At 43.1% G+C, this 15,615-nt stretch overlaps 1 protein-coding gene across 1 annotated transcript in view; it reads left to right on the forward strand.

Annotated features, from left to right (window-relative positions):
• Positions 1-15,615, forward strand: part of poln (polymerase (DNA directed) nu) — a 283,259-nt gene that overhangs the window by 9,579 nt on the left and 258,065 nt on the right. The gene's annotated exons all lie outside the window — the stretch shown is intronic.

Below are 15,615 nucleotides of genomic sequence, written 5' to 3' on the forward strand. Positions count from 1 at the left end.
AATTTGTTCCTTAAAGTATGGATCATTGAGTAGACTTGAATTTAGTTTCCAAATAGTATTCTTTGGTTGCAGGTCAAAATTAATAAATAAATATATAGGTGCATGGTCACTTACATCTATTGTCCCAATTCCACAGGTGTTTATTTTGTCTTTGTCTTTTCCAAATGTTATGAAATAGTCTATTCTTGTATATACAGAATGTGGAGCAGAATAATGAGTGTAATCCCTTCTGTCAGGGAAATTAAACCAATATCAATTAAATTATATCAATTAAATCAAATTATATCAATTAAACCACCATCCTCAAAAAGTGTATAAACTTTCTTATGTAAAGATTTTGCTTTAATACTCGCTTTACTTCGGAGTATTCTTTGCATTTCTGGAGGACCACGGGGGGGGGGGGGTGGGGGTAATCTTGGTCGAAATATATTAATTTATCCTCTAAAAGCACTCTCTTCTTACCCCAGGCCCTTCGTAGAATCTCCGCCTTGGTGCTGTACCGAAGGAATTTAATTATAATTGATCGTGGCTTTCTATCCTGGGTAGGTTTTGGGACTAACGCGCAGAGTGCTCTTTCAACTTCCAGCTTCATAGCTGGGGGAAAGCTCCAGCGCGTCCCGCAGTAACTTTCCGACAAACTCCATCATAGATGGGCCTTCCACTCCTTCGGGAACGTTGTAGATTCTGATATTTTTCTGCCGTGATCTTCCCTCCAGGTCAATCAGTTTACCTTCTTGGTGATGTATTATTTTTATTGTCTTGCTCAGTATCCGTTCCACGTTTTGAACGTAATCTCCCACCTTCTCAATGCGAGTCTCTGCCACCGCTATTTTTTGATTAACGCTGGCGAGCTCTGCCTTAATATCACGGAGCTGCTGCTTTATATCTTTCTGGACCTCCATTATTTCTTTCAGGATTTCAAAGACATTCGCCACTTCGACTGAACGAGGCCCAGCAGCTGCCTCGCTAACACGCGGTCGGGTCGGAGAGCCGCTCGCTGCACTGCTCTCGGATGCAGGCTCCGCAGTGTCACTTTTTTAATTTCCATTTCTTCTCCCCATTCTTGCCCCTCTTTTCAGTTCAAATATTTTTCGAAAAATATTATATTTGACGAGTTAATGGGGCTTAATACGCATCTTTCCTGAGGAGCTAGTGACTTAAGCAGCCATTCTCGACAATGATGTCACCGGAAATGCTTATTCTTCATTTTGTTATTGTTTTCCCTTCAGTGTACTGATATGATGAAATGATTTGTATGGATGGCATGCTAAACAAATTTTTCACTGTATGTCAGTACATATGACAATGATAAACCAATCCCAGTTTACCAATGTCTCCGTAATTAGCAGTCTTATGAAACTTAACCCAAAACATTGGGTGCCAATTGTGTAGGTGCATGTGCCACCTGCCATGGGGTTAAGGGGAAAATATATCAGACATGATCAAATGGCAAAGCAGACTCGATGGGTTGAATGGCCAATTCTGCTGCTATGAGTTATGGTTTTATAAATGTGAGATGATGCACTTTGGGAAAGAATACACAATGAATAACAAGTTCTTAGTGGGTACTGAGGAACACACTGACTTTCATGTAAATGTTCAGGGAACCCTGAAGATGGCAGCACAGTAGTATAGTAGGTAGCATAACACTTTACAGCACTATTGATTCAGCACTATGGGTTCATTTCTCACTGTACATTCTCCCTGTGACTGCTTGTGTTTCCTTTGAGTGTTCCAGTTTCCTCACACATTCCAAAGGTTCAGGTTAGTAAGTTGTGGGCATGCTACGTTGGTGCCAGAAGCATGGCGACACTGGCAGGCTGCCCCCAGCACATCTTCAGTCTGTGTTGGTCATCGATGCAAAATGATGCATTTCACAGTGTGTGTTGAGGGTTCGATGTACATGTTCAATAAAGCTAATCTTTACCTCTATCATGTCGTGAAGAGGGCAAGAATAATGTGCGGCAAATGCAGGCAAATAGGACTGGTTCAGTTCGGTAACTTAGTTGGCATGCTCAAATTGGACTGAAGGGCCTGTTTCTCTGCTGTAAATGTCTTTGACTCCATTAGGCTATGCTTGAATCTTGTCTACAACTTACAATATGCAGGCATATTGTTCATATACTGCTGACTGTATGTGACTGTATGTGCTATGTGTACTGTGTTTTGCACCTTGGCCCCACAGGGAACTCTGTTTTCTTTAGCTGTAGACACATGTATGATTGAATGACAATGAAACCAGAACTTGAACCTCATTTTCTGAGGAGTTAATGATGGGATTGAAAGTAGTGCGATCATCCACCCCCACTCAGCATCGGAGGGGATCAACCCATTGAGAGGGAATGCAGTTAGAGGTGACTAGTTTCTCACTGACAAAACTCTTCCACCCAGTGTTGATGTTATGTAGGTGCTGTTTGATCCATTCTTCCAACCAAATCTGAGGAAGCTAATTAGTGTTAGAACCATCCACCCTTCATCGGTGTTATTTTTAGCATTTTGACTGCTCATTTTTCAAGGCATCAGATCAATTTATGAAGCCAATTGAGTCTCTAGCAAACATTTTCTACTGAAAGCACAGACTTGCAGTTGTGATTTATCATTTAAGAATAGAGCTATTTGTATTGTTCACTATTCATGACAGCATGGAAAGGCAGACTCTGATATCAGCGCAGACATTCTCCAAGGGTGTCAGATAGTGCTGTGATGATAGATTAAATCCAAAACAGGACTGCAGGCTGGGAAGAATGTATATATCACTGGGTTGAAGACTTTACTAAAATGTTTAGTCACTTGGTGCAATCTCAGAATACAGTCTGCTGGTTAATGTTGTAAGTGAGCAAAGGTTTGACACCAGACATTCTGCAGATAATGGAAATCTTGTGCAACACATACAAAGTAAGACCACAAGACATAGGAGCAGAATTAGGCCATTTCGCCCATTTAGTCTGCTCTGCCATTCAATCATGGCTGATTCTTTTTGCCTCTCCTCAGCCCCACTCTGTAGCCTTCTCCCTGTAATCTTTGATGCTGTAGCCAATTAAGTACCTATCAAGTTCTGCCTTAAAAACACCCAGCATCCTGGCCTACACAGCTGTTTGTGGTAATAAATTCCACACATTTATAACTCTCTGGCATAAGAAATGTCTCTGCATCACTGTTTTAAATGGGCACCCCTCTATCCTGAGACTGTGCCCTCTTGTCCTAGACTCCCCCACCATGGGAGCCACCCTTTCCACATTTACTCTGTCTAGGCCTTTCAGCATTTGAGAGGTTTCAGTGAGATCCCTCCTCGTCCTTCTAAATTCCAGTGAGTACAGACCAACAGCTATCAAATGTTCAAAGGTTTCAAAGGTACATTTAATGTCAGAGAAATGTGTACAATATACATCCTGAAATTCTTTTTCTTCACAACCATCCACGAAAACAGAGGAGTGTTCCAATGAATGAACGACAGTTAAATGTTAGAACCCCAAAGAACCCCCACATGTAAGCAGCAGCCCCCCCTCCCCCACCAGCAAAAAGCATCAGCGCCCCCCATTGAGCACTCAAGCATGCAACAAAGCATCAATAAAGACACAGATTTGCAGTACCCCAAAGACTACTCATTCACCTGGTAAGAAAAAGAGGTAATCCGTTTCACAGCAAGAGGGGAGACATAACAAACAACTCGCTGATTTATGATGTTAAAAGTCTGTTGCGTCGCTTCTTCTGAGCTCTGTGCCTGAAGAACTTGGGTCTCTGGGTACACAGCTAGCAGCCAGCTCGCTGCTTTTGATCTTCTGTGTACTCCTAGGACACACCAAGCAGCAGCACTGACCTCGAGTCCACCTGCATCCAGAATCACAAAATCCCGGAACCCTGAAGGTGTGCTAGTCTTCTAGACAGAGCCCTTGGTGTATCGAATAGCAGCCAATGTTGAGACCCCGAGAGTGGGTTCCATTCCCGCAAAGAACTGAAGTTGGCATGTAACTCCAAGTCAGAGTCTTCAAAAGAACCCTGAAAGGGAAAAATAGAGATATTAAAGATTAAAAGAGCTGTTTCTGAAGATGCAAGCAAAGGAGTTGCTGTTAGGCGCCATCATCTCTTAAGCTCCATCCCTTTTGTTTAGTTTTTTTTTCATTTTTTGATTTTTTTTGTTTCAGGGATGTTATCGCTTTCATTTCTGGAATCATCCTTGTGAACCTTCTCTGAACCCTCTCCAATGCCAACACATCTTTTCTGAAATGAGAAGCCTAAAACTGTTCACAATACTTGAGTTGAGACCTCACCAGTGCCTTAGAAAGCTTCAGCATCATGCCCTGCTTTTGTATTCTAGACCTTTTGAAGTGAATGCTAGCATTGCTGGAGGAACTCAGCAGGTCAGACAGCATCTTTTTGAGGGGAATAAACAGCTGATATTTTGGGCCAAGACCCTTCTTCAGGACTGAAAAAAAGAGGACAAAACTCAGATTAAGAAGGTGGGGGGAAGGGAAGGAGTACAAGCTGTTAAATGATATGTGAGACCAGGTGAGTGGGAAGGATGGTGGATGAAATATGATGCTGGGAGGTGATAGGTGGAAAAGGTAATTAGCTGAGGAAGAAAGAACCTGATAGGAGAAGAGAGTGGACCATGGGAAGTGATGGTCAGCTCACGAATCGCACCAGTCTCAATCAATTCAATTGGTACAGTTGATAGTAAGTGTGACCTTCTTACCGGGCTTGTGTACAAAGAGGACTCAGCAGTGAGAAGGCCTCCTTTCATAAACAATATACTTCTAAGGTCAGTATGATTTGGGGTTCAACCAAATAGGAATGTATCAATGTTCTGATTTAAGAATCTTGATTTGTATGAATGCTGTGTAAATATTGCCCATACACAATTGTCGGTTGGCAAGAAATAATCATACACTGGATAAAATTATAAAGAAAGTATATTTACAAATTTAAGCTTTATCAATAGTTAAAAGAGAAAAGAAAAGAAAAGAATTAAGGGGCCCATTACAGTTAAACCAGTCCAATGTGCCCTATGACCTTTGGAGTTCATACTGGAGTTGTCTTTTACTCATGTGCTGGACCTGTGGTCTACGTGAAAGCATACGGTATATTCCAAACTTCTCTCAGAGTCAATCACAAACAAGCTGGATCTCCCTTAGGAGTATTGGCTATTCCTTCTTGGAGCCATTCATCTTCACAAAGCACTTTATTCAATGGGGCTGTCCTTGCAATGGGATTCTCTGCATCTTCCCTTCTGTCCCACTCTGCAGCTCTCACCAAAGACCCCAGACTGGATTATTGTCCATTACAAAACTCTCTCTGCACCGTCCTCTCTAGAACTTCCTCCCAATCCCACCACCCTGACTGGCTGACACAACATTCCTAAGTTGAACAACGTGACATCTTATTTCTAGCCGAAAACAAAACATTCCACCAGCAGGGCATACTACTTTTGCAGAAAACTTCTGAAATGAAATACTGCAACGTAGCAGTAGAAATCTTAACCAGTGTATTACACTCACCCCCACCAAAAATAGTCATATCCTCATGACTTTAAGACTCATTAAGTAATTATTATTGGTGAGTATTGGTAAGTCACCAAAGTTGAATGACTTTGAGGTCAACTTCCTCAATCCAGGAGACTATTTTTCTTCCAATTCTCTCAGAAAACTAGACACTACCATCACAGGAGACAAAGGGGCAATCAGCATCCGACATCTGAGGATAGCATCTCTTCCTGAGGTGTTCCTGACAATCGCTGTCATCCTGTTTGAGTAGACTATCAAAGATTTCTGCAGTTCAGACCTCACCAGCACTCCTCTGGGTAAATCTGACTCTTATTTCTGACCATCAGGAGCATCCACCTGGTTGGCCGAGGCATTGGGCATTTTGGCACAATTAGAGGTTCCCATCACTCCAACTACTCCTCCGGGACATAACATGACAGGTTTAAATTGGATGTACCACATAGCTCCTTTTTTCCTGCTCATCATCCTGCTTTGGAGGAGCTTGCACCTTCTCAAAAGCAGCACTGAACACAGGGTGAATGGACAAGGTTTTCAAAAGTCCTCTCCATTTCTCTCCTTGCATGCTCCCACAAGTCTTCTCACATTGGAAGCTTTCGTTCCCATTAGGATGGAAGCTACAGGATCTGGGCAGACCAACACGAGTTTCAGTGACTCCAACATCTCCTTCTGAAAGCTCCAGTTTCAACAAAAGTAACCATCTTATGGGTACTCGTTAGTACTAAGCCCCCAAATTTCAAGGGCATTGAGTGGCGTCAATGGTAAATGTGTCAAATACCTGTTGTAAAAGGATCTGTAGAGTAAAGTAACTTGAGAACTTGTGTCAAGTATAGCTCTAGCATAAATACCTTCAATCTGTATGGATACCTCAGAGCTTGGCCCCACTAAACCTTCAGAAGTAGTATGTCTACGAAATGTGTCAGTCATCCAGGTCATTGTATATCAAGTTGTAAACCAAGACAACTGAACTCGCTGAGTTACAGAATACGTCAACTCGGTGGATAATAAAATCAAATTTATGTGAGAAGATGTTGAGAACAATAAACTGGCCTTTTTAGACTGTGCAGTACTTATCGAAGATAGTGGACACCTTGATATTGAAGTTTACAGGAAACCAACACACACAGATCAGTACATATGGTTTAATTCTCCTCACCCATTAGAACATAAGCTAGGGCTTATCAGAACACTACATCACTGCACTGAGAACGCGTCACCAACATTACAGCCATAGACAAGAAGTGCAAGTAATTGAGAGAAGTCTTGAAAGCTTGCAACTACCCGGATTGAGCCTTCATCAAGATAGCAACAAAAACCAGCAGAATCAGCTCAACAGGCAGGGATAAGGAGCAAAGCAGACAGAAATACAGCCAACACGAGGAAATCTGCAGATGCTGGAAATTCAAGCAAGACGCACAAAATGCTGGTGGAACACAGCAGGCCAGGCAGCATCTATAGGGCGAAGCACCGTCAACGTTTCGGGCAGAGACCCTTTGTCAGGACTAACTGAAAGGAAAGATAGTAAGAGATTTGAAAGTAGGAGCCATCCTGTATGTCGCTGGAACTTCAGAAAAACTCAGAAGGATTGACACAAACACCAAATCCCTGTGTTTTTTAAACCACAATCACACTCAGACAGAAACTCAACCACCCCAGGGATACTACACCGAAACATAAAGAGAGCAATGTTGTAGATGCTACCCAGTGCAATGAGAACTGCTCAGATCTGTATATCGGTGAGACTAAACAACCTCTTCACAAATGGATGGCGCAACAGAGGAGGGCTAACACCTCAGGTCAAGACCTGGCTGTATATCTACAACTAAAGGACACGAGACACTCGTTTGATAATAACAATGTGCATATTTTGGACAGATAAGAGAAGTGATATGAAAGAGGAGTTAAAGAAGCCATGCTTGTCAAACTGGAAAACCCATCTTTAAACAGAAGGGGTGGGGTACAACACCACCCATCAGCTGCTTACAATGCAGTCCTAATATCTCTACCCTGGCATCTCCACAACACTGTACCCTATTGTATTCGCCTCTCTCACTGTCACTGGGAGTGCATTCCAAGCACCCACCACTCTCTGTGTGAAAAACATACCATTGACATCCCCTTCCAAGCACCTTAAAACCATGCCCCCTTGTGTTAGCCATTTCAGCCTTGGAAAAAAGTCTCCACATGATCAATGCCTTTCATCATCTTATGCATCTCTGTCAGGTCACCTCTCATCCTTCGTCACTCCAGGGAGAAAAGGCCAAGTTCACTCAACCTGTTCTCATAAGGCATGCTCCCCAATCCAGGCAATATCCTTGTAAATCTCCTTTGCACTCTCTCTATAGTATCCACATCCTTCCTGTAGTGAGGTGACCAGAACTGAACACAGTTCTCCAGGTGGGGTCTGACCAAGGTCTTATATAGCTGTAACATTAACTCACGGCTCTTGAACTCAATCCCATGGTTGATGAATGCCAACACACTATACACCTTCTTAACAACACTGTCAACCTGCACAGAATCATAGACCCCAAAATCACCCTGATCTTACGAACTGCCAAGAGTCTTGCCATTAATATTATACTTTGTCTTCAAATTTATCCTACCAAAATGAACGACTTCACACTTATCTGGGTTGAACTGCATCTGTCATTTCTCAGCCCAGTTCTGCATCTAATTGATTCCATGCTGTAACCCCTCTGACAACCGTCTTGACTATCCACAACACCCCTAACCTTTGTGTCATCAGCAAACTTACTAACCCACCCTTCTACTTCCTTATTCAGGTTATTTATAAAACTCGGAACAAGAGGGGCCTCAGAATAAATCCCTGGGGAACACCACTGGTCACTGACCTCCATGCAGAATATGAACCATCTACAACCAACCTTTCCCTTCCATGGACAAGCCAATTCTGGATCCACAAAGGAAGGTCTCCTTGGATCCCATGTTTCTTTACTTTTTGAATGATCCTGGCATGGGGAACCTTATCAAAGGCCTCACTGAAATCTATTTACACTGCATTCACTGCTCTACCTTCATCAATGTGTTTTGTTACATCCTCAACGAATTCAATCAGGCTCGTAAGCCACAATCTGCCCTTGACAAAGCCATGCTGATTATCCCTAATCAGATTATGTCTCTCCAAAACTCATAATTCCTGCCTCTCAGGATCTTCCTCAATAACTTGCTCACTACTGAAGTAGACTCACTGGTCTATAATTTCTTGGGTTATCTCTACTCCCTTTCTCGAACAAGGGAACAACATTTGCAACCCTCCAATCTTCTGGTACTTCTCCCGTCCCTATTGATGCAAAAATCATCACCAGAGGCTCAGCAATCTCCTCCCTCACAGTATATCTCATATACTGTGTATATGAGATACCTCATCCACACCCAATGACTTAACTAAATTAAAAGCTCCAGCACATCCTCTTTCTTAATGTCTATATGCTCAAGCGTTTCAGTCCGCTGTAAGTCATCTCTACAATTGCCAAGCAAAGTATTCATTAAGTGCCTCTGCTATCTCATCTGACTCCATACCACTGTTTCCACTATTGAACTTGATTGGTCCAATCGCTTACTCTTACTCTTCACATGCTTGTAGAATGTCTTGGGGTTTTCCTTAATCCTACTCACCAAGGGATTCTCATGGCCCCTTCTAACTTTCCTAATTTCATTCTTAAGCTCCTTTCTGGCAACCTTGTAATTTTCTAGAGCTCTAACAATACTTAGTTTCTTGAATCTCTTGTAAGCTTTTCTTTTCTGCTTAATTAGACTTTCTACATCATTTGTACACCATGTTTCTTTTACCCCACCATCCTCTCCCTGCCTCAATGGAACATACCTATACAGAACTCCATGCAAATGTTCCCTGAACATTTCAGAATCAGGTTTATTATCACTGTTAACTTAGCACCAGCAGTTCAATGCAAAACATAATATAGAAGAAAAAAAATAAATAAGTAAACCAATTATAGTATATGTGTATTGAATAGATTAAACATTGTGCAAAAAACAGAAATAATATATACTAAAAAAGTGAGGTAGTGTTCATGGGTTCAATGTCCATTTAGGAATCGGATGACAGAGGGAAAGTAGCTGTTCCTGAATTGCTGAGTGTGTGCCATTGGGCTTCTGTACCTCCTACGTGATGGTAACAGTGAGAAAAGGGCATGCCCTGGGTGCTGGGAGTCCTTAATAATGGACGCTGCTTTTCTGAGACATAGTTCCTTGAAGACATCCTGGGTACTTTGTCGGCTAGTACCCAAGAAGTAGCTGACTAGATTTACAACCCTCTGCAGCTTCTTTCGGTCCTGTGAGTAGCCCCCCACCCCCCGTAGCAGACAGTGATGCAGCCTGTCAGAATGCTCTCCACAGTACATCTATAGAAGTTTTTGAGTGTATTTGTTGACATACCAAATCTCTTCAAACTCCTAGTGAAGTATAATCGCTGCTTGCCTTCTTTATGACTGCATCGATATGTTGAGACCAGGTTAGATCCTCAGAGCTCTTGGCACCCAGGAACTTGAAACTGCTCATTCTCTCCACTCCTGATCCCTTTTGTGAGGACTGATGTGTGTTCCTTCGTTTTACCCTTTATGAAGTCCACAGTCAGCTCTTTCATCTTACTGACGTTGAGTGCCAGGTTGTTGCTGTGACACCATTCACTAGTTGGCATATCTCGCTCCTGTATGCCCTCTCGTCTCCATCTGAGATTCTACCAATAATGGTTGTATCATCAACAAATGTATAGATGTTATTTGAGCTATGTCTAGCCACACAGTCATGGGTTTATAGGGAGTAGAGCAGTCGGCTAAGCATGCACTCCCGAGGTGCTCTAGTGTTGATCATCAGCGAGGAGGAAATGTTATTACCAATCGGCACAGGTTGTGCTCTTCCAGTCAAGGATCCAATTGCAGAGGGTGGTACAGAGGCCCAGGTCCTGCAACTTCTCAAACAGGATTGTGGGAATTATTAAGTGCTGAGTTATGGTCGATGGACAATATCCTGACATAGTTGTGTTGTCCAGGTGGTGTAAAGCCACATGGAGAGCCACATGATTGCATCTGCCATTGACCTATTGTGGTGATTGGTAAATTGCAATGGGTCCAGGTCCTTACTGAGGCAAAAGTTCAGTCTAGACATGACCAACCTCTCAAAGCATTTCATCACTGTAGATGTGAGTGCTACCAGGTGAAATTCATTAAGGTAGCTCACATTATTCTTCTTAGGCACTGGTATAATTGTTGCCTTTTTGAAGCAAGTGGGAACTTCAACCCGTAGCAGTGAGAGGTTGAAAATATCCTTGAATACTCCCGCCAATTGGTTGGCACAGGTTTTCTGAGCCTTACCAGAGACTCCGTCGGCACCTTCCACCTTGCGAGGGTTCACTCTCCTTAAAGATAACCTAACACCAGCCTTTGAGACAGAGATCACAGGGTCATCACAGCTGTAGTTATATTCTCCCTTTCAAAGTGGGCATAGAAGGTTGAGTTCACCTAGGTAGTGAAGCATCGCTGCCATTCATGCTATTGGGTTTCACTTTGTAGGAAGAAAAGTGTTACAAACACTGCCAGAGTTGTTGTACATCTGATGTCACCTCCAACCTTGTTTGAATTGTCTCCTCACCCTTGAAATGCTCTCTGCAAATCATACTTGGTTTTCTGGTACAGGCCTGGGTTGCCAAACTTGAATGCCACAGATCTAGCCTTAAGCAGACGACGTACCACCTGGTTCATCCATGGCTTTTGGTTGGGAATGTTCAATAAGTCCTTGTAAGCACACACTATTCCACACAGGTTTTAATGAAGTCAGTAACAACTGCTGCATACTTATCCAGGTTCCAAGATGAATCCCTGAATACAGTCCGGTTCACTGATTCAAAGCAGTGCTATAAAGGCTCCTGTGCTTCCCTTGACGATACCTTCTTGGTCCTCACTACTGGTGCAGCAGTTCTCAGCCTCTGCCTATACTCAGGGAGTAAGAGTACAGGCAGGTGATCAAACTTCTCAAAGTGAGGGTGTGGAATAGCATGGTAAGCATTCTTGATGGTGGTGTAACAATAGTCCAGTGTGTTGTTTCCTTTCGTATTGCAAATGTTTTGTTAATGGTAATTACTTAGTGTTTTTTAAAGACTGGCCTGGTTAAAATCTCCCAAAACAATGGTGAAGGCGTTAGGGTGTGCTGTTTTGTGTATGTTGATCCCATTGCTCAGATCTTCTAAAGCCTGATTGACATTGGCCTGAGTTAGCATGTATACTGCTACCAAAATGACCCCAGAGAACTTATGTGGTAGGTAAAAAGGATGACACTTATTGCTAGATTTTCCAGGTCTGGTGAGTAGAATTGGGACAGCACTGATATACTTGTGAACCAAGAGGAGTTGATCATGAGGCATACTCCTCCACCTCTGCTTTTGAGAGACTCTATAGATCTATCCTGACGGTGTATAGTAAATCTGGCAATCTGGATCACTGCATCCAGTATGGAAGGGGTTAACCAGGATTCCATGAAACAAAGGACACACACGATCCTAATGTCCCTCTGATTCAGCACCCTAGCTCTGAGATCATCAACTTTATTCACCAGAGACTGCACGTTCACCAGCAAGATAGTCCGCATTGGGAATTTAAAACCACGTTTTCTTAAATGCACTTTTATCCCTGATCTGCAGCCATGCTTTCTCTGAGGACGCATCCATCCACAACCAGTGTTGTTTCCGTTGGTTTTAAGCAGCAATAGTTCATTTAAATGCATTCAACATCTTTGTTGACTGTCTGACCTTGGAAGCAGTTGTGCTTTTTAGCTGTATTAGGCTGAAATGAGAATATTTCTGCTGTGCATTTCCCTGAGAACATCTGCCTAATAGCATCATATTTCTCCCACCCCAATTAAATGTTATCCCAAGTTGTCTGCTCCTATCTCTCTCCAGCTCTATGGTAAAGGAGTTAGAGTTGTGATCACTACCTTCAAAATGCTCTCCTACCGAGAGATCTGACACCTGACCAGGTTAATTTCCCAATACCAGATCAAGTACAGCTTCTCCTCTAGTTGGCCTATCTACATCTTGCATCAGGAAACTTTTCTGAATATACCCAGCAAGCTACACTCCATCCAAACCCCTTGCTCTAAGGAGATGCCAGTCAATATTAGGAAAGTTAAAATCACCTATCACAACAACTCTATTATTATTGCACCATTCCAGATTCTGCCTCCCTAGTTGCCCCTCGATGTCTCTGTTACTATTGTGGGGGGAAGGGTCTAAAAAAATCTCAGTTGAGTTATTGCCCCCTTCCTGTTTCTGACTTTTGACTTGGTAGACAATCCCTCCATGACTTCCTCCTTTTCTGCAGCCATGATACTATCCCTGGTTAGTAATGCCATGCCCCACCTCTTTTGCTTTCCTCCCTGTCCGTTTTGAAACATTTGAAGACCAGCGCACTCAGCAGCCATTCTTGCCCCTGACATTCAAGTCTCTGTAATGGCCACAATGTCATAGTTCCACTATTGATCCACGCTCTAAGCTCATCATCCTTGTTATGATACTCTTTGCATTAAAATAGACACATCTCAAACCATCTGGCTGTGTGCATCTTTGCTCTATTGTCTGCCTATCCTTCCTCACAGACTCCCTACAAGCTGTCTCTATTTATGTGCCAACTGCCCCATTCTCTGCTTCTTCACTTCAGTTCCCATCCCTCTGCAAATCTAATTTAAAACCTCTCCAACAGCATTAGCAAATCGCCCTCCCAGGATATTGATTACTCTCCAGATCAGGTGCAATTCGACCCACTTGTACAGGTCACCCCTTCCCCAGAAAAGGTTCCAATGATCCAAGAATGTGAAACCCTACCCCTTGCAACAGCTCCTCAGCCACTCATTCATCTGCACTATCTTCCTGTTCTGACCTTCACTAGTTCATGGCACTGGGAGTAATCCGGAGATTACCACCCTGGAGGTCCTGCTCTTCAGCCTCCTTCTGAACTCCCTAAATTTACTGCTCAAGAGCTCTACCCCTCACCTTTCTATGTCATTGGTACCAATATGTTCCATGACCTCTGGCTGCCCACCCTTCCCCTTCAAGAATATTCTGCAACCACTCAGAGACATCCTGGATCCTAGCACCTGGAATGCAACCCACAATCACAGTGTCTCTTTTGCTGCCACAGAATCTCCTATCTGTCCCCCTAACTATTGAGTCCTCTACGGCTATTGCTCCATCTGACTTCACCCTTCCCTTCTGAGGCTCAGAGCCGACTACAGTGCTATTGGTCTGGCTGCTGCTGCCTTGCCCAAATAGGTCATCCCCCAAACAGTATCCAAAGGGGCATACCTGTTGCTGAGGGAAATGTCCACAGGGGGGCCCTGCAGTGAACTCTTTCTCCCTTTGCTTTTCTTGGCGTTCATCCATATACTCCCTGAGTTCTGCACTCTGCATGTAACCACCTGCTCAAAAGTCTTATCTATCAGTTGCTCTGCCTCCCAGATGATCCTTAGTTCATCCAACTCCTTAATGCGTCTTTCAGGGGTTGGAGTTGGCTGCACCTCCTGCAGGTGTAGTCATCAGGTTCCATGAATTCCCACCTCCTACAGGAAAAGCATTTCACTGCCATATTTGCCATCCTGCCTGCACTGTACTAAGGGCAACCAAGACCAAATCAGCAAAAACAAAAGGAAAAACCTACCCTTATTACCTGTTTCTTTGCCTTCAGTCTCTTCTTGTTGAAGCCTCTTGAGTCAAAGCCTCTGTCCCACTCTGACTCTAGCCCCCACTTCAACGATGGCCACTCCTCTCTTTTATAATTTAAAAATTAGAAGGATGGGAACTAGAACACTAGAGCAGATAATGGAATGCTTGGGGATAAAGATGTGAAGCCTACGTACAAAGTTAGGGATTAAAAGTTCGAGCATGGTGTGACTAATGTTCTGAGCTGCGAATATTTCAATGCATGGAGTACTTTAGGAAAGGCAGATGGCCCTAGGACGTGGATTAGCATGTAGAATTATGACATTGTAGCTGCTAGTGAGATTTAATTGCAGGAGGGGCAGGACTGACAGCTCTTTGTTCTGGGGATCCATTGTTTTAGACATGATACAGTGGGAGGGATTAAAGAGGGAGGGGTGGGATTACTAGTCAGGGAAAATGTCATGGCAGTGCTCAGTAAGGACAGAGCGGAGAGCTCATCTAGTGAGGCTTTATGGGTTCACATGAGGAATAGGTGACATAGTCCTGATGAAGGGTCTCAGCCCAAAAGTCGACTGTACTCTTTTCCATAAATGCTTCCTAGCCTGCTGAGTTCCTCCAGTATTTTGTGTGTGTTGAATAAGAAACGTATGACCACGTTAATGGGATTATGTTATAGACCATCCAGTATGTGGGATTTAGAGGAGCAAATTTATAGAGATTGCAGACTGTTGCAAAAAGCATAGGGACGTGATAGTAGGTGATTTTAACTTCCCGCATATTGACCGGAACTCCCATATGTAAAAGGGCTGAATGGGAAAGAGTGGTTCAAAGAAGTTCAAGTAAGTTTTCTTAATCAGTGCATAGAAGTTCCAATGATACTGGATCTCCTGTTAGGGAATGAGACAGGGCCTGGTTCACAATCGTGTGACTTTGCGTCTGTTGATCATAATTCCATTAGTCTTAAGGTAATTATGGAAAAGGATAGGTCTGGTCATTGGGTTAAGATTTAAATTGGAGAAAGGCCAATTTTGATGATATCAGAAAAGATTTGGCAAGAGTCGATTGGGACAGTTTGTTTTCTGATGCAGGTGTACTTGTTTGGTGAAGGCCTTCAAAAATGAAATTTTGAGAGTATAGAGTTTGAATAAAAGGCAAGGGTAACAGGTTTGGGGAACCTTGGTTTTTGAGAGATATTGAGGCACTGCCTCAGGAAAAGAAGGAGGTGCAAAGCAGGTATAGGCAGGTAGGAACAAATGAGGTACTTCCGGAGCATAAAATATACAAGAGAACACCTAGGGATGAAATTGGGAGGGTTAAAAGAAGGCATGAGGTTGCTCCACCAGAAAAGGTGAAGGAGATTCCTATGGGCATCTACAGATATATTAAGGGCAAAAGGATTGCAAAGTCCTGCCGAAGGGTCTCAGCTCG

The sequence above is a fragment of the Hypanus sabinus genome, chromosome 7 (genome assembly GCF_030144855.1).
Source record: "Hypanus sabinus isolate sHypSab1 chromosome 7, sHypSab1.hap1, whole genome shotgun sequence".
Lineage (NCBI taxonomy): Eukaryota > Metazoa > Chordata > Chondrichthyes > Myliobatiformes > Dasyatidae > Hypanus > Hypanus sabinus.